This window comes from Papio anubis, chromosome 12 (genome assembly GCF_008728515.1).
Source record: "Papio anubis isolate 15944 chromosome 12, Panubis1.0, whole genome shotgun sequence".
NCBI lineage: Eukaryota > Metazoa > Chordata > Mammalia > Primates > Cercopithecidae > Papio > Papio anubis.
In genome coordinates, this window is record NC_044987.1 from 110,789,439 (window position 1) to 110,809,181 (window position 19,743).

General features: G+C 46.4%; 1 long non-coding RNA gene across 1 annotated transcript in view; it reads right to left on the reverse strand.

Annotated features, from left to right (window-relative positions):
• Positions 1 to 2,709: 2,709 nt before the first annotated feature.
• Positions 2,710 to 19,743, reverse strand: part of LOC116269774 — a 61,621-nt gene continuing 44,587 nt past the window's right edge. The window contains exons 2-3 of the long non-coding RNA XR_004177569.1: positions 5,463 to 5,603; positions 2,710 to 3,638 (exon numbers count right to left, since the gene is read on the reverse strand). This is a non-coding gene — a long non-coding RNA (uncharacterized LOC116269774). The remainder of the gene's footprint in view (positions 3,639 to 5,462; positions 5,604 to 19,743) is intronic.

Below are 19,743 nucleotides of genomic sequence, written 5' to 3' on the forward strand. Positions count from 1 at the left end.
AGGAAGGATCCCGCACCCCCTCCACAGAGGACCCCAGCCCTATCCTGGCTGAGGGCAGGTGCCCCCTCCCTGGCTCCCTCCCCCCAGCCCCTCCCACCTGCCCAGTCACCCACCAAGTGCAGGAGGAGGGGGAGGGGAGGGAGTGGGCCCCAGGGCCATGGGCTCTGGCTGAGATTCATTTTCCTTCAAGCCCCCTGCTCACAAACAGCCCCTCTGCCTGTGGGGTCTCCTGCCTCCCTTCCCCGTGCTGAGCCCGACCAGGCCCACACTCACTGCCTCCTCTCCATCCTTCCACCCAGTGGGGAGATAAAATGATCCTCGTCCAGACACTCACAAACACATTCTCCTCCATGGCCTCCAGGCCACACACACAGCTCTCCCTAGAAACACCAGCATTGGGCCCAGGGCACTCCGCTTCCCTCCCATGGCCTCCCCTCTGGGGTGACCATCCCTCCCTCCAGGCCTGCCTCTCTCCCCTGGTTTCAAGGCAGGTGAAGGCTGTTTCTTATCTGAGGATGAGATACTAAAATAACTGGGGTCAGTAGCCCCCCTCAACTTTTCTGCATAGCCAAGCAATACCCTTCATCGCATCACTCTGACAGTCACCCTCTTTTCCCCCTTCTGTGGCCGGTGCCGTGACTTCCTGCAGTCTGCTCCGCATTTGCTGCCCTCGCCTGCATCCCTCCCACCTTCTTGGCAACCTGAAGAGTAGGTGGGTGCATCCTGTGTGTGGCAGGAGAGACTCAGCACACGCTAGAGATGCACAGCCCCAGACGCACGTCTGTCCCTGCAGGACCCCCTCAGCTCATGCCCACGCTCACGCTCTGACAAGAACAACCCATCCTGTGAAAGAGCTCTTCTGTGGTCCAGGGCCAGGCAAGACCACCCACTGCGGCCTTTTGTCCCCAGGCCACCTCCCCTGGGGATAATTAGTGCAGGGCTGGAAGTAGCCAAGTCCTCCTGGTAATGTCAAAGCCCCTCCAGCTGTGGGGACCCCTCTGAAGTGTAGGGGTGATGGCGGTAGCATTAGCCCTGGAGCTCTGCCCAGTAGAAACCTCAAGATCTCCTCCCTCCCTTCCTGTGCCAGGAAACTCACCTCTTCTGTCCACACTCACGTCTTCCTACTGCTTTCTCAAGCTCTCTTCTCCATTCCTGATTTTATGACTTCTTTCTTTCTTTCTTTCTTTCTTTCTTTCTTTCTTTCTTTCTTTCTTAGCCAGGGTCTTGCTCTGTTGCCCAGAGGAGAGTGCAGTGATGTGATCATAGCTCACACAGCCTTGACCTCCCAAGCTCGATCAATCCTCCTACCCCAGCCTCCCAAGTACCTGGGATTACAGGCACACACCACCACTCCTGGCTAATTCTTTCTTTCTTTATTCCCATTCTTTTCTTTCCTTCCATCTTTCTTTCTTTCTCTTTCTTTCTTTCTTTCTTTCTTTCTTTCTTTCTTTCTTTCTTTCTTTCTTTTCTTTCTTTCTTTCTTTTTCTTTCTTTCTTATTTCTCTCTTCCTTTTTTATCTTTCTTTCTCTCCCTCTTTTTCTTCTTTCTTTTTTTCTCTGTCTCTTTCTTCTTTCTTTTCTTTCTTTCTTTTTCTTTTTTCTTCCTTTCTTTCTCTTTCTCTCTCTTTCTTTCTCCTTCCTTCCTTCCCCTCCTCTCTCTTTTTCTTTCTTTTGACACCAGGTCTCACCATGTTGCCCAGGCTAGTCTCAAACTCCTGGGCACAAGCCTCCTCCCACCTCAGCCTCCCATAGTGCTGGGATTACAGGCATGAGTCACCGCACCCGGCCTGCCTGTTCTTTCTTTGACACACGTTTGAGATTTGCATGTACTGTGCACCCACCCAAAGCATGCTTTCCTCCCAGCCCCTCACTAGTATCTGGTAGAGAGCCAAGAACCCTGACTCTGCCTCTGAGAGTGAGCTCCCTGCACACAGACTGGGACAGCCTTGTGTCACCACTTTATTGACTGTTCTTAACTCAGTGACCCAAGGCCTGACCATCCCAGTGGGATGAAGCCCCAGGGGCAGAAAGAAGTTGATTTAAGGCAACATTTCTCAAAACTGTAATCCACGTACCTCTTCACAGTTTGTGCTTCATCTGTAGACCATTTGTTCTTTGGGTCGCTTGATAGTTTTTCTTTAAGTGGACTCACATATTTAAAACTTAAATTTATTTAAAAAGGAATCTTTAGACATCTTACAAAAGATCTGGCAGATACTTTTCAAAAATGCCGGTGTCATAGAATACAAAGACTCAAGGACTGTTTCAGATGAACAGAGTCAAAGAGAGATCCCACTTAAACCCAAGGCGTGACCTGATGTTTTCTTTTGCCATAACGGACATTATGGGGACAGGCAGTGAAACAGGAAGGAGGTCTAGTGATTACAGGGTTATATCAGTGTTAGTTCCCTGATTTTGAAAAGTGTACTACACTTATGTAACAAAATAGTCTTGCTTTTAGGAGATACACACTGGAGTACTGACACATTCAGAGGTAAAAGAGGCCGGGTGCTGTGGCTCACGCCTGTAATCCCAGCACTTTGGGAGGCTGAGGCAGGCAGATCACCTGAGGTCAGGAGTTCAAGACCAGCCTGGCCAACATGGTGAAACCCCGTCTCTACTAAAAATACAAAAATTAGCTGGGCATGGTGGCAGACGCCTGTAATCCTAGCACTTGGGGAGGCTGAAACAGGAGAATCGCTTGAACCCAGGAGACGAAGGTTGCAGTGAGCCAAGATCACGCCATTGTACTCCAGCCTGGGTGACAAGAATGAAACTCCATGGCAAAAAAGAAAAAAAAAAGAGGCATCTCGACTGAATGCAAGGCATGGCCTGGGGTTTTCTTTTGCCAGAAAGGACATTACCAGTACAGGCAGTGAAAGAACAGCATGCTTTTAAATAGTTCAGGAAAAAAGTGTGTGTGTGCGTGTGTGTGTAGTTAGGTAGGTAGTTTGGTGGGGAAGGTAGGGGGAGAGACAAAGGGAGAGAGGGAGAAAATATTGACACTAAGGGAATCTGGGTGAAAGGTATCCAGGAACTCTATTATGCTTGCAACTTTTCTGTATGTCTGAAACTGAATTAAAATTTTAAAAAAACTTAAGGGAAGGTACGTTGCCATTATAAATGGAAAACCAGTATCACTTGGTATACATTGAAGATAACTCTAAACTAATGCTGTTACTTTTGTTGGACACATTCATCCACCAGAGTCTGAGTCTAGGACCCACCTGTTCTTGGTTCTATGTGGAGACGGGCAAGGGTGAGAGAGTTGTTAAAGACATCCTCGAACCAACCCGAGACACTCTTCTTGCTGTTATAAAAAGGACTGGATCATTCTCTCACTATGTGATTCAGTGATCTTCAGAGTCCTGTCCTATGGCTTCAAGTTCAGGAATATTTGTTTCGTGGAAGTTTAACAGACACTGTCAGGGCCAGTTCCAACATGGAGGCTTGGCTCCGAGAGAGAAAACAGGGTCCCTGCCCTCAGAAAGCTCAACAGGGTGGGCAGTCGTGGGTCCCAGGACAGAAGAGCTCCCTTCTCTGGATCCCAAAGTTCCGAGAGTCCTAGGAATCCAGAGGGGTGATTCAGGGCCAGCAGGTACCGCAGGAGCAGACAACCCAGCAGTAGTGGCTCAGAGCTGGCGAAGACAAAAGAATATCATCGGTGTGCGAGAAGTGAGGTGGCAGGACCCGGGCCCACAGCCTTTCACGGGGCAGCCCGATGCCTTCATCTGTTTAGTGTTTGTTCTGATTCTTCCTGCTACCTGCTTCCCATTCTGCTTCCTTCTGACTGCCAAGCAGCCTTTCTATCCATCTTTTTTTAGGGCATATTTCATTTTTTTTAATTAACTTTTTATTTTAGAACTGTTTTAGACTTACAGAAAAATTGCTGAGTCATTTTGTACACCCCATACTCAGTTTCTCCTACTGTCAACATCTTACATTAGCATGGTAAATTTCTCACAATTAATAAACCCATATTGATACATGATTACTCACTGAAGTCCATACATTATTTGGATTGCTTCAGGGTGTTTTGTTTTGTTTGGTTTGGTTGGTTGGTTGGTGGTTGTTGTGTGTGTGTGTTTTTTGTCTTTTTTGTTTGTTTGTTTGTTTTTTGAGATGGAGTTTCACTCTGGTCGCCCAGGCTGGAGTGCAGTGGTATGATCTCAGCTCACCGCAACCTCCACTTCCCAGCTTCAAGCGATTCTCCTGCCTCAGCCTCCCAAGTAGCTGTGATCACAGGCATGCGCCACCACGCCCAGCTAATTTTTGTATTTTTAGTAAAGATGGGGTTTCACCCTGTTGACCAGGTTGGTCTCAAACTCCTCACCTCAGGTGATCCACCTGCCTCAGCCTCCCAAAGGGCTGGGATTACAGGCGTGAGCCACTGCACCTGGCTGGTTGGTTGGTTGTTTTGTTTTGTTTTGTTTTTGGGTTTTTTTGTGTTTTTCCATAGGAGCAGTGCTTTAATTACGGGATACACTTTCATCCAAAGACTCAACATCAAATACATCAGAAATGGTAAACAAAGAATGTCTCACAAAAGGAAAAAGAACTTCAAACTGTTGAATTATGTTCCACCCATAATCAGAGGTGAAAAAGACCATGGATATCCTTGCTATTTAAGTGTAGTTTTGTTTTGTTTAAGAGACAGAGTCTCGCTCTGATCCCCAGGCTGGAGTGCAGTGGCACAATCACAGCTGACTGCAGCCCCTGCTTCCCGGGTTCAAGAGATCCTCCCACCATCGAGACCATCCTGGCTGACATGGTGAAACCCCGTCTCTACTAAAAATACAAAAAATTAGCCGGGCGCGGTAGTGGGCGCCTGTAGTCCCAGCTACTCGGGAGGCTGACACAGGAGAATGGCGTGAACCTGGGAGGTGGAGCTTGCAGTGAGCTGAGATTGAGCCACTGCACTCCAGCCTGGGTGACAGAGAGAGACTCCATCTCAAAAAAAAAAAAAAAAAAAAAAGAGATCCTCCCACCTCAGGCTCCCAAGTAGTGGGACTACAGCACCCACCACTACACCCAGCTAATTTTTTATGTTTTGTAGAGATGGGGTCTCCCTATGTTGCCCAGGCTGGTCTCAAACTCCTGGGCTCTAGCAGCCCTCCCACCTCAGCCTCCCAAAGTGTTGGGATTACAGGCATGAGCCACTGTGCCCAGCCCAGATTGCTTTAGTTTTTATCTAATATCCTTTTTGTTTCCAGGATCCCATCCCACATACCATATCCCATTTAATCATCATGTCTTTCTACGCTCCCCTTGCTTGTGACAGCTTCTCAGACTCTGTTTTTGATAACCACGACGGTTTTGAGAAGTGTTTGCTCAGGTGTTTTGTAAAATGATCCTCAACTGCGATTTGTCTGTTTTTCTCATACTTAGATTTGGATGGCAGGTTTGGGGGAGAAAGACTGCAGAGGACAAGTGCCATTCTCATCACATCATTTCAAGGGTACCTGCCATCAACATGACTTGTCACTGTGGATGTCGGCCCTGATGACCTGGCTGAGGCTGCGTTGGTCAGCTTTCTCCACTGTGCAGCTAGTCTTTTCCACACTGTCCCCTCTGGAAGGAGGTCACTACACACAGCTCACACACTTAAGGAATAGGAGGTTGGGGAGGAGGGAGAAAGCAAAAAGAAAGAAAAGAAAGAAATGAGGAATCATGCCCAGGCTCTTTAAGGGCAGAGCAGCTACATAAATTATTTGCTAGTTTTCTTCATGGGATATTTGTCTACATTTATTTATTTATTTATTTTGAGACGGAGTCTCACTCTGTCACCTAGGCTGGAGTACAGTGGCGCCATCTCAGCTCCCTGCAACCTCCGCCTCCTGGATTCAAGCGATTCTCCTGCCTCAGCCTCCCTAGTAGCTGGGACTACAGGTCCACACCACCACGCCTGGCTAATTTTTGTATTTTTAGTAGAGACGGGGTTTCACCACGTTCGCCAGACTGGTCTTGAACTCCTGGACTTAAGTGATCCACTTGTCTCAGCCTCCCAAAGTGCTGGGATTACAGGCATGAGCCACTGCACCCAGCCTACTTTCCTTTATTTATTCTATCTTCTATTTATATCAGTATGAGCTCGCAGATATTGACTTTGGATTAGAGTCCAGCACTACTTTGTGACTCAAGCTGTTCCAGGTTTGTAATTATGGGATACACTTTCATCCAAATTCAACGTCAAATATATTAGAAATGGGAAACAAAGAATATCTCACAAAAGAAAAAAGAACTTCAAACCGTTGAATTATGTTCTGCCCACAATGAGAGGTGATTGGGAGTTCGTTCCATGGGCTCCTGTGACAGTTTCACAGACCTCTATCATTGTGGGTTCTATTGATCACATCTTGATTTTCTGACACCACAAGATGCCCCGGGCTTTAAAAAGTGAGGAAATTCTGACACATGCTACAACGTGGATGAACCTTGAAGACATCGTGCTAGGTGAAATAAGCCAATCCCAAAAAGACAAACACTATATGGCTCCACTTACAGGAAGTACTTCGAATTATTAAATTCATAGAGACAGAAAGTAGAAGGGCGGTCGCCAGGGGCTGGAGAGCAAGGCTTGGGGTATTCATGTTTAATGAACACAGAGTTTCAGTTTTGCCTGATGAGAAGAGTCCTGGAGATGGAGGGTGGTGATGGTTGTGCAACATTATGCTTGTATTTAATACCACTGACTAGTACACTTAAAAATGGTTACAATGGACCAGGCATGGTGCCTCATACCTGTAATCCCAACAGTTTGAGAGGCCAAGAGAGGAGGATCACTTGAGCCCAGGAGTTCGAGACCAGCCTGGGCAACACAGCAAGACCCCTTTCTCTGCAGAATAATAAATAAGTTAACTGGGCATTGCGGCACACACCTGTAGTTCTACTTACTTGGGAGCCAAAGTGGGAGGATCACTGGAGCCCGAGAGTTTGAGGTCACAGTGAGCTATGATCACACTACTGCATGCTAGCCTGGGCAACAGAGCAAGATCTGTCTCAAAAAAAAAAAGGTAAAGAGGAGCTCATACTAATGCCACCAAATCTAAACCATTACACATGGATTATTGCAGATTTTTCTTGTTGATCCATAACCTCTCACTCCAACAGTGAGAAACTGTCTCCCACTACCTGCCAACCATTTCCTTAATTGTTTAATTCCACATGTCATTTTTCTATCTTACATGTTTCCTGCTTTCTCCCCAAGATTATAAGTTGCTCAAAGACAAGGCCTGGGCTTGCTTTTGTTCTTTCTGCCCCTGCTCCTGCAACCCAACATCCAGCAGAATGCCTTTAAAACAATAGACTTAATATTTTATGAGTGTCTACATGGGTAGACACTCTGCTGATCTCTAGGGGTGCAAAGGTGGGTAAGACGTGGTGCTGGCTGCCTGGTGGATCCCAGTGCCAACAAATATTCGTTGAACACTGAATGCAATGGAATGACAAGTCATGCACATCCCCCATAGAGAACCACAAGGACGGAGAGGCAGACTGGAACGCCAGTGTTGTGCAAGCAGGGATGTGAGCTTGCTGTGGTCACTGCTGTATCCCCCACACCCAGAAGAGGGTCTGGCACATCATACAAGGTTAATAAATGCTTGAGGAAGGCGAGTAGCAGGTCTCCATTTTTGCGTGAGTGCCTTTCAGACCCCTTGCAGACATACACTCCTAAATGTCCCCTTCTATGCGGAATCTGAACCACCCACATCCGCGGGTGAATGAGCTCCGGGGCTACCCATCCTCCTAGATACCTTTGCTTGTGCAGTTATTTTGACAGCTGGTAAAGTATTACTCTACAAAGATGAGTGGAACATGGAGACATAAAGGGCCAGTTCCAGCGAGAGGATTAGACCTCATTCATCTAATCCTGTTAGGGCAAAGTAGAAACATCTGGCCCACTCGCTCTGGGAAACTCTGGGGAAAATCCCTGACACTGTCTGCCTTGTACCCCGTGGCATGATTTTTCCCTGTTGCAGGGAAGGATGACATGAAGAGGCCCTGATTGGCTTCGTGTCAGGTCCAGCAGGCATAGGCCCCCTTCAAGAAATTGATTACACAGCTTTTATGCAGTATAGGAGGGTCTTCAGTTAATTGTCTCTCTTTGTTTAAGAAGCAGGCTTGCTGTTCCTTTGACATATGTTTCTATAAATAGGTTATGCTGCAACCAGCATATCTGTGTCCCAAAAAGGTTTTTAAAAAGTTGTAAATGAGCTGGGTGTGGTGGCTCATGCTGGTAATCCCAGCACTTTGGGAGGCTAATGCGGGAGGATCGCTTGAGTCCAGGAGTTTGAGACCAGCCTGGGCAACAAAGCAAGAGACTCCATCTCTACAACAAATTTGTAAAACCTAGCTGGGCATGGTGGCACATGCCTGTAATCCCAGCTGCTTAGGGGTCTGAGCTGGGAGGATCACTTGAGCCTGGGATGTCGAGGCTGCAGTGAGCCCACTGCACTCCAGCCTGGGTGACACAGCAAGACCCTGTCTCAACAACAACAACAACAATAAAATGGAAAGTGAATGTCACTGTCATCCCTCATTTCTGCCCCAGTCTGAAACACTGAAAGAGCTCAGCCTTGCCCCTCTTGGGCCCCCTGCCCCCAGCATCGGCTCCCTCTACCCCACCCCCACCCAGGCATCACGCCCTGAGTCAGACACAGGTTTTCTGAAGGTCCCAGACACGACCCTGGGTTGTCCTTCTCCAGTCAGTGAGTCCCAGGCTGTAGGAGCCCAGGCCTTGCCTGTGGCGGGGGGAGACCCCACTCTCCAGTGTAAAGCCCTGCCTGAGCCGTGAGCGACAGCTCTGAACCCCAGATTCCCTCGGTACGTCGCTTTTTAATTAAGTAAGATGAAAAGACGAGACATAATTAGAAAGCAAGCCTTGGGGGCATGGCGGTGGGAATCATAATATGTTATTCCAAAGGCAGAAAGAAACCATTTCCGTATGATCTGTTTAGAACGAATGTTACTCCTTCTCTCGTTTCTGTTTTCATTCAATTTGCAAACATTTATTCCATTCCTACTCCAACGGCGCCTCTTCCTCCCCTTCCACACACTTGCGCTGTGCCAGGCATTTTCCAGACATCATTGCACTGAATCCTAACAACCGTCTGTGGTCGTTACTGTTATTATCCCTGTAGCTTAGGCAACAAACGGCTAGCAGCAGAACCAGAACTCACACCCAGATCGGAGGAGTCGGAGGCCTGGGCTCTGCCACTACACACTGTGGTCCCCCGGGCCTAGGCTGGGCTGGGCACCAGGGGCTGCAGGCTTTTCTCCGGGGATGTTCGCACACTGGCCTTGACCCCTAGAGGAGGGAGGAGAGAATGGACCCCTCTCATACATCAATTCAAGGACAACCGATTTTTCTCTAAGAGGAAGACACCCACACGAAAACCGGAAGGCACTTGAGTGTCGTGTGATAAGTTTATCAGCGCCATCTCGCCAGCCACCCCCTCCCCAGGGTCTCGATCAATGGGACACAGTGCGCCTCCAGTCTGAGAGGCTTCCTTGGGTGGGTGGTGGGACTGCAAGGTGGCCCTTTGGCAGAGCCTACAAGAGCTAAATGAGGTCGCCAATTGGCCCATTACCCACATAATCTAGCCATCCCCTCCAGAGCAACTGAGAAATGGCTCGGTGGGCAGAGCCTCAAGTCCACCAGATAACGGGCCCCAACTTGACCTCTCTTGTCATCAGAAATCACTGCCAAGTTTCCAAGCCAGGAAAAGAGCAACATTCGTGAGGCCTGTTCCACGCACCCACCTACGATCCTCTCACTGGAGGCAGAGCCCCAGCATACGCCTGCAAAGTCCAGGACTGTTCCCCGACTTCAGAGAGGAGGAAATTGAGGCTCACTGGGCTTCAGCCATAAGCCCACAGGCCACACGGCCAGTGCCAGAGCTGAGACACGAGTTCCTCCTCTTGAGCTCAAAGTTGAGGTCTCAGACTGGCAGCCTGGGGACCCAATTTAACCTACGGATGCGCTTTTTGAGGCCAGCTCAGTGTTTTAGAATTTCCTTTGGAGTGAATTGCCAACATTTGAAACTCAGGAGATTTTCATATAGAATTCCAGTTTCTTGGTTTCTTTTGAAAGATTGGAAATTCTGGCCACCCCGGGCCTGAAATCTTAATAGTAAGTTATAATCAGCTGGACTGGAGCCAGGAGAGGCTGCCTTCCCAGATGGGTTTGGGATCCTGTTGGTATTTGAGTTTGTCACCCCTGCCCCACTGCTCATGGCCTCTCCCTCCCCAAAAGCCAGCTCAGGGATACTTGGCCCATGGGGAGGCCGAGCACAGCGGTAGCCTGGCCGGCTATGCTGGGGGAGACCTTGAATGTCCAACTCTCCCCCTGGCAAAGACCACACTGCACAGCCTGTTGGAGTGGGTTGGGGGCTGCACAGTGTCCTCCCAGGCATCTGGAGTGCCAGGGCCTGCAGGTGTGACCTGTCCCTGGTTGGCCTGTAACTCACCTGGCACTGCCCACTGCACCCCTACAAGGCCTACACAAGGTCATGCTCTGTCGCCCAGGCTGGAGTACAGTGGCGTGATCTCAGCTCACTGCAACCTTCGCCTCCCGGGTTCAAGCGATTTTCCTGCCTCAGCCTCCCGAGTAGCTGGGATTACAGGCATGCGCCACCATGCCTGGCTAGAGATGGGGTTTCTCCGTATTTGTCAGGCTGGTCTCGTATTCCCTACCTCAGGTGATCTGCCTGCTTCCGCCTCCCAAAGTACTGGGATTACAGGCGTGAGCCACTGCGCCCGGCCGAGATGAGCTTTTCATAGACAAGGACAGAGGACGTGAAAGGCCAATGTGCTGGCCCGATCCTGCCCTAAGCCTGGCAGTGGGTGAGGCTGGCTGAGCACAGCACTGCTTCCAATCCCTCTGTGCCTGGCCTTCCCTGAGGCTTCTGTGGGGTCTGGGAAGTTTGTGAGCTTGGAATGGGCCAGAATTGGCCTCCAGGGACGTTGGCGGATATCTGTAAATGGACAGATTGATCTGTACAAACCTTTGTCTATTCATCACAAACTGACATCAACCCATGCTGGGAAAAGCCCCTTTGAAATCACCACTGACAACCCATGCAGGTGCACGAAATCCTGCTGTTAGCACCTCACCCCTTTGCGTTAAAGGGGTTGCCTCCTCTGGGCTCATTTTTAAAGGCAGGCACTCCTGGGAAGCGTCAGCCGTTAATACCCGCGTATGAATCGCTTTCCCAGACTTAAATTTTCAGAAAACTCAGAGGCCACTTAGTCCGAATGGCGCATTCGTTTTTCTGAGTTATCCACAGTCAGGAGCAGAGCAGGAGCCACAAGGAGGCTTTCGTGAGTCTGTGGTCTAGGGCAGCGGGTGGCAAACTCTTCCAGTAAATGGTCAGATAATAAATATGTCAGGATTCGCCGGCCACACAGTCTCTGTTGCAACTGCTCAGCTCTGCCATTAACTCTGTTAAAAGCAGCCAGAGACAGCACAGAAAGGAGTGAATGCGGCTGGGTTCCCATCAAACTACCCATGCACGCTAAGATTTGAATTTCATATAATTTGTATATGTCACAAAATATGATTCTCTTTCCTTTTTTCCAACCATTTAAACATGTGAAAGCCACACTTGCCTTGTGGGCAGGACGAAACCGGGCACCGGGCCAGATTTGGCGGGAGGGCCATAGTTAGCTTGCCTCTGGTCTAGTGGAATGGTTTCAAGAAAGCTGCACTGCAGGCTCTCACACGTTTCAGAGCTGTTTTCTAAAACGGTTGGCATTCATTTGGACGAAGCAGGATGTGATTCATATATCATATCCAATGTCATACTTTCAATACTGACATTTTAAAACTTATGTCATCCTTTTAAATAAACCTAGTGGAATACAATGTTGATACCCACCATCTTCCATTTTAAAAATATATGAGTACGCCTTTCTTGAGTGCCTAGTGCCATTACACCATTCCTTTTTCTCCTTGGGTTCTTGTTCCACCCTTTCCATATAATCTTTTTTTTTTTTTTTCTTTTTTGAGACAGAGTTTCTCTCTTGTTGCCCAGGCTGGAGTACAATGGCACAATCTCGGCTCACCGCAACCTCCATCTCCCGGGTTCAAGCGATTCTCCTGCCTCAGTCTCCCAGGTAGCTAGCATTACAGGCATGCAGCACCATCCACGGCTACTTTTTTTGTATAGACGGGGTTTCACCATGTTAGTCATGCTGGTCTCGAACTCCTGACCTCAGGCGATCCGCCTGCCTTGGCCTTCCAAAGTGCTGGGATTACAGGCATGAGCCACCGCACCCGACACCCTTTGATTCTTTGAAACAAAATGTATATAAATTAAAATGATAAAACTTTATCATTTCCTGTGATCATAAGGCTCTGACAACATTTTCCTCTAGATTATGTTGTCATTATGATTATTCACACACAAAGCAAAATAATAAGGGTACTACAAATTTTGATCCTGTTTATTGTATCAGTATAAACAATGATTAGCCACAGAAAGCTAAATGTTATTGGAAAGGTATCTGAATGGGGTATTTAGGTTTTTCCCTCTCACTTAGTTAACATACCCAGAGATGGATATTATTTGTCGCTAGAACAAGACAGGAATTAGCATCCTGTTTAAATTTTTCTAGATATGACCACTGAGTCCATGGAGCTAGAAGGAATTTGTTATAGTGAATTTTTCCAACTCTGTCCAAGTTGGAGGCCAAAAATGTCACAAGATAACCTAGAGTCAAATTATTTTTTACTTTTTAAAATGATGCTGAAGGCCAGGTGGGGTGACTCACATCTGTAATCTCAGCACTTTGGAAGGCAGAGGCGGGTGGATTACCCGAGGTCAGGAGTTCGAGACCTACTTGGCCAACATGGTGAAACCCTGTCTCTACTAAAAATACAAAAATTAGCTAGGCATGGTGGCAGGCGCCTGTAATCCCAGCTACTTGGGAGGCTGAGGCAGGAGAATTGCTTGAACCCGTGAGGCGGAGGTTGCAGTGAGCCGAGATCACGTCACTGCACTCCAGCCTGGGCAACAGACCAAGACTCTGTCTCAAAATAAAAAAGTAAAAGTAAAATAATAATAATAATAAAATGATGTTGGAGGTAAATATTAAAAGCCATCTGACCTGCAAAATGATTTATTACCTTAGTTCCAATGCCAACACCTCAAACTGTCCCTTTATTGGTGCCCCAGAAGTTTTTTCACCCACTAGGATCCAGGATGGGTTAGGTCCGCATCATTTTAAGTCAAGTAGAAGAGCAATTAAGAAAGGCAGCTGGGAAAGGCAAACTGATGGGATGCATTGGTGAGGGGGAAGGAAGTCCAGAAGGAAGCTGACTTGGAAATCCACTCCCGTTAAGACTCCCCATACCCCTTTCTATCTGAAGATCACCAGCCTAGAACAAAGCTGAAGAAAGACAGACACTCTGTGTTGAAAATTGCAAAAGCTCTCTGCAAGAACAACTCCATCCAACCCTGCGCTAAGACCCTCAACCAAGCTCTAGCAAAGCTTCTGGCAGCCTCAGGCCACGCCACTGGGACAGCCCAGCCCCGCTTTGCACTCCTGTGTGGAAAAGCTTGGGGCTGCCAAAAGAATTTGTTCCAGCCAACACGTGAGGATGGACATTTATGTAAAAACTTCCAGTTGTAAATCCTTTCTCTCTCCCTTTGAGTCCTATGTGTGCCTCCTACCGCCCAGAAGCATCTTTCTCAAGACTTGACAACCATTTCTTTGAAATGGTATCATCAGCAAGGGTAGGACCTGTCCCCACCTCTGAGGGAGGGCAGGAGCCTGAATTTGATAGCGGCCAGTTAGTCTACACAGCTGGTCTCATTATGCTGACGCGTAATTTTTCACTTTTCTGATTGTTTGAGCCCCAGCTCATTCCTCCCTACTCCCTCATTCTCTCTTAAAAGCAGAGGGCACCGAGGGAACCCAGTCAGAGGGCACCCCAGACAGGTGCGGTGGCTCACACCTATCATCCCGGCACTTTGGGAGGCCAAGGTGGGAGGATCCCTCGAGCTCAGGAGTTCGAGACCAGCCTGGCAACATAGGGAGACTTCCGTCTCCACAATTTTTTTTTTTTAAATTAGCTAGGGGTGGTGGTGTGCACCTACAGTCCCAGCTACTTGAGAGGCTGAGGCAAGAGGACCGTTCGACCCTAGGAGGCTGAGGCTGCAGTGAGCTGTGATCACACCACTGTACTCCAGCCTGGATAAGAGAGCAAGACCCTGTCTCAAAAAACAAACGGAAAAACAAATCACCCAGTTACGTCTGCACAAATCAAAGTTGAGCTCAGCTTACACTAGAGCCTCTTCCCTACTGTAGAAGCTATCGCTGAATAAAATCTGTGTTTACCACCTTTAACGAGGGCCGATTTTGTTTATCTTTGACCATGTAATATCCCCTCTCCCTGGCAGATCGATGATCAGTCACAGTAGGACCCTCAATCCAGGTGGGGCTGGAGGATCCTTTCTCCAGGGTGCTCGTGGCGATCGCTACACTGATCACAGAGGCCACCAGACCAAGAGGACACAGAGCTGTCCATCCAGACGAGATAAAGCAGAAGGTGCCACTGCTCCCATGGAAGCCCCCTCCCTCCAGAGCCTCTCCCCTTCCTCGGTGCACTCTTCGCCAAGGATTTATGTGTGGTGCTGTGGGAAGCCCAGGTCAGACGCCCTGGCAGGACAGACTAAATTCCTTCTAAACTGAGGGAAGTGCCTCCTGTTGTGGATGAAAAGGAACGAGCCACTTGGCTGGGCCCAGTGGCTCACATCTGTAATTCCAGCACTTCGGGAGGCTGAGGCGGGCGGGTCACTTGAGGCCAAGAGTTCGAGACCAGCCTGGCCAACATGGTGAAACCCTGTCTCTACCAAAAATATAAAAATTAGCTGGGCATGGTGGCACGCACCTGTAGTCCCAGCTACTCAAGAGGCTGAGGCAGGAGAATCGCTTGAACCTGGGAGGCGGAGGTTGCAGTGAGCCGAGATCATGCCACTGCACTCCAGCTTTGGCGACAGAGTAAGACTCTGCCTCAAAAATAAAACAAAATAAATTTTTTTTAAAAAAAGAAAAAGAAACAAGACTTTGACATTTTGGACTGTTAAGTTTCTCCATAAGGCCCATCTAAAGCACAGATCACATTATATAGCAAAAGTGGAAGGGGACGAGGTAGCAGACTTTCCCAAGGCCACTGAAGCTAGTCAGAGGCCACTGTCCTCTCCCACTTCAAACAGCCCTGATGGCTATAAACACTACGTGGCCTGACACGTGGCCAGCAGAGGGTGACCCCAAGTCCCCTGACAGCACCCATCAGTTTGCCTGGGCAGACCCTAAGAGCCAGCAGCCCAAAGATAGTCCTGGGCATGGGAAGTCAACATGAAGCTGCATATGGTGAAAATACAGGTTGAGTCTCTTTTGAAACTGAGAAGTGCCCCTCGCCCATGGGGATATAAAGCTGTCTCGTGGTAGATTCTGGAAATCCCAAGACTCAGAGCCCTTCACAGGGCATGGCAGGGCTGAGGGGAATGTTGGATGACAATGCTGGGGGCATGGACTCTTGGCCCCTAAGGAGCCCCGGCTGTGCCTCCTGCAACTCCTTCCTGGCCTCTGGAGTGACAAGGCGTAATTCAGGTGCCAGGGCTGAAGCTGCAGGGGCCCTGGAGGGGGTGTGGTGGCAGCAGCCTCTGAGCTAAGAAAGTCGATCATTCTAGAGCTCTCACCATTCTATTTAAAGCTCAAGACGAAGAGAAGGCGGGAAGGGAAATGCTCAAGGCAAACAACCTCCGAGCAGCACCCAGAGACCGTGCCTGGGGAGGAGGGGCCCGGGTGCTGCCAGAGGGCTCAGAAACGGCTGCTGTGCAGAGAAAGCCCTGCATTGCATGGGGCTGAGTGATGCTGAGTGTGAGAAATGGAAAACATCCTCAAAGGCTATCAAAGGGAGACGGGTTCGTCGGTTAGACACACCCACAGCGGGATGCTCTGCAGAGAATGACGCAGAGCTCAATTTATTGACTTGGGAGGTGACCCCAGCACATTACTATTGAGTTAAAAAATAAATTTAAAAACGGCATTGATAGTAAGATCCCATTTATGTAAAGTACTCTCTCTCTCTCACACACACAAACACACACACACCCACCCACCCACCTGGTATCGAAAAAGTCAGGAAACAGCATCAGGGCCAGCTTCATGTGCAGAGCCCCAAGCTTGGTTTAACACTCTGCCACCACCATCTTAATTTGTAATTCTGTGACGGGCCCTGCGTGGAGTAAGCTCACTTAAAAAAAAAAATCAACTTTGATGGGAGATAATTTACATACAATAAATACACCCATTTTAAGTGGGCAGTTGGATGAGTTTTGATGAGTATCCATCAACGACCTAAACTAAGATATAGAACCTCTCCTCACCCCCATCAAGTGCCTCCCGCCCCGTGCAACCACACTCCCTGCCCCAACCCCACACAACCACTGTCACTGACACTGTCCCTATAGCTTACTTTTGTCATTTCCAGAATACGATACAAATGAAATTGCACGCCGTGCACTCGTTTCTGCCTTCTTGCCTCCCGGTCATGGTCTGGGAGTCCCCACTGTGCTATCAGTGGTTGGCTCCTTTTGTATTGCAGAGCAATGTGGATATACATGTTGATGTACATGGATCACCATTCGCCTCTTTCCCCATTAGTGGACATCGGGATGGTTTCCAGTGTGGAGCTGTTAACGAGCAGTGCTGATGTGAGCTTTTGTGTAGAAGCGCGTAGCAACATATGCTTTCACTTCTCTTGGGCAAATATGTAAGAGGGTAATTATCGTGTTGTATGGTAGGTGTATGTTTAATTGCCAAAGAAATTGCCAAACTGTTTTCCAAAATGTTTGGACCATGTTTAGATAAACAGCACAGGACATTTTTGAATACTACGTGCAATATGTTTTTCTGCAACTTCCAGTGCAACAAACCCATTTCAGAGTATCCAGAAATTCTGGAAACAAGGGTCAAATACTGATAATTTATTGTACTTTGTTCAGGTTAACAGTTGGACCTATTGCTCCAAATGTAGAGGTACTATGCCTGAAAAAGTGTCTAGCAGTTAAAGAAAAACATATTGAGCCCAGAATGTGGAGGTGTAACAAATATAATGTTTTAAAATAAGTATATCCTATGTTTCCTGAATTTTGGGCCATGCTGAGCTTGGAAAAACAAACAGGAGGGTCATCTCAATATGTTACGCATTTTATAATGATAGCTGTGGTTTACTTCCCAGCTATAAAAGCTACATTTATTTGTTGTGGAAAATTTAGAGAATACAAAGAAGAATAAACATATAGTTCCTACTCATCATAATGCTATTTTCTCCTGTGTGTTTTGCTAGGTGTTTGTGTGTATTTAATATTAATCATATTTTTTTATCTCACGTTAACTTCCTAAAATATCTCCTTATTTACAAAAGCAGTACTCCCTCATAGCAAAAGTTTAAAAAGAAAATATTAATAATATAAAATTAAAAATTGAAATAAGAGCCTCCTCCCCAAAGTTAACAACCTGTTCTACATCCTTCCAGAAATTTTTTATGTGGGTTCAGTCCTTTATACGCATATATGTGTATGAGCATTGCATTATAAAACATGTTATATAACATTGTGTTATAAAAACATGTATATAAGATGTTTCTGAACACATATATTTTAAAATTCATATGATTTCATATCATATTTTTACCTAGTAATAGGCATTAAATATTCTTAGAAAAAAGTTTTAAATATCTACATTCTACTCCACTGTATAAGTGCGCCTTAATTTATTAAACTATTACTCAACTGTTAAAGTTCTTGGGTGAGTCTGTGTGTGTGTGTATGTGTGTGTAGTAATACTGCGATAAGCATTTTTTGTCCGTAAAATTTGGCCACATCTCTAATTCAATGCTTAGGATAGAGTCCTCGAGCTAGAATTTCTAGATCAAATTATATATCATATTAATAATCTTAAACAACTGTTATCAAATTGTGTCCAAAACGTTTTAACCAATTTACCCTTCAACTGGTCAAAATTCAGTGCAACTGTTCTAAAATTTTTTAACTTTTAGAGAGAAAAATCATGTGTCATTGTTGAACTAATTGACATACTCATGGTTATTAGGGAGCTTAGCATTTTTCTCATATGCTGATGCCTTTTCTATCTTTTCTTTTGTAAACTGCTTACATTTTAACCTATTTTTCATTAGGCTCAGTCTTTTTCTTATGGAAATATAAAAGTATTTAATATGTTTTGCATTTCTAGCATTTATAACAGTGCATCAACCATTATAAGCACTTAAGAAATGTTAAATGAAGGAACATATACAAGGGATAGTAATCATTTTTTCTATATGTTGCAAATATGTATTCTTAGCAAATAAATAGCTTAAAATTTTGCTCATGGTGTTTTTTTATTTAAAATAGAATTTAAAATGCTATTTCTATTTTTCTTCTGTAGTTCCTTCATATTCTATGTCTGGTGAGTCTTTCCCTCATTCTTAAATCAGATAAACTTTGGCCTACATTATCTTCTCATTCTATTTTTATGAAATACTTAAATCTTATTATCTGGAAGGGCAAACTCGGTTTCATCACTCCCATTTTTCAAAAAATTCTCAGTAATTCTCTCCAGCTTATCTTTTAGGTAAACTTTAAAATTACTTAAATCCCCCCACCGTGCACATACAAATACCATTTGGGTTTAGGGAGAACTGCCTTCAACCTGTAAGTTATGAGACTTAGGGTCTCTGTCCCTCATGTCCCGAGATCTTTGTTGGAGTCAGTCGGAAGGGATGCCAAGGTCACGAAGCCAATATGATAAGATGCCCATAGCACCCCAGAGCTCTGCATCAGACTCCAGCTTGCTGGGCAAGCTCAAAGACGATTCATTAATTAGTAAGTATTTTGAAAAGACAGTCACCGAGTCCATGAGATTGGGGTCAAATAGGCACTCTCTTGCGGTTCAGGTTGGAATGTAAATTGAGAGACAGCTTTTGAAAGCAACTGGAAAATGCGTACCGAGGGCTTTACCAATGCCTGTGCCTTTGACCAGGAGACCCACGTCTAGAAACTGCCAAGAAAACAGTGTGGACAAACATATACGCACAAAGATGTCCTCTGCTATATAAGGAAAAACTAGAATGAGATGTCTAACATCTAGGAAACCCATCTGGTAAATTCCCGTGTACAGATCTAAGAGAATTTCATGCAGTTTTCAGAAGGGATTCTTCTTATAAATCCCAGCGAGATGTACAGTAAACAAACCTAGCGGCTGCCCACGATGCTCTGGATGGTAGATTTGGATGAGATTCTGTTTTTTCTTTCTAGTTTTTAAAATAGTTTTCCAAGTGTGGTGCCATAAACATGTATTTCCTTGATGCTTTTTTTGAAACCTATTTTAAATGAGCAGTTAACATGTTTAAAAATTAATATAACTTTTTATGATAACAAATCCACACTCATGAAAAGGAAAAAAGAAAAAAAAAAAAAGGCTGAACACTGCACAAAATCTCTAAAGAAGAAGGTAAAAATAATCTGAAATCCTACCACCTGGAGATAACCACCTGTATACATCCACATACCTATATGTAGACACACATACAGAGACACGTGCACGTTGTTTTGCAAATTGCTTCTTTTCCTCATCAATATGTCATGGACATCCTCCCGCAGCAATAAAAGTCCATCAACCTCATTCTTTTTTAATGGTCCTTGTTAAAATATTTCCACCCATACATCTTGT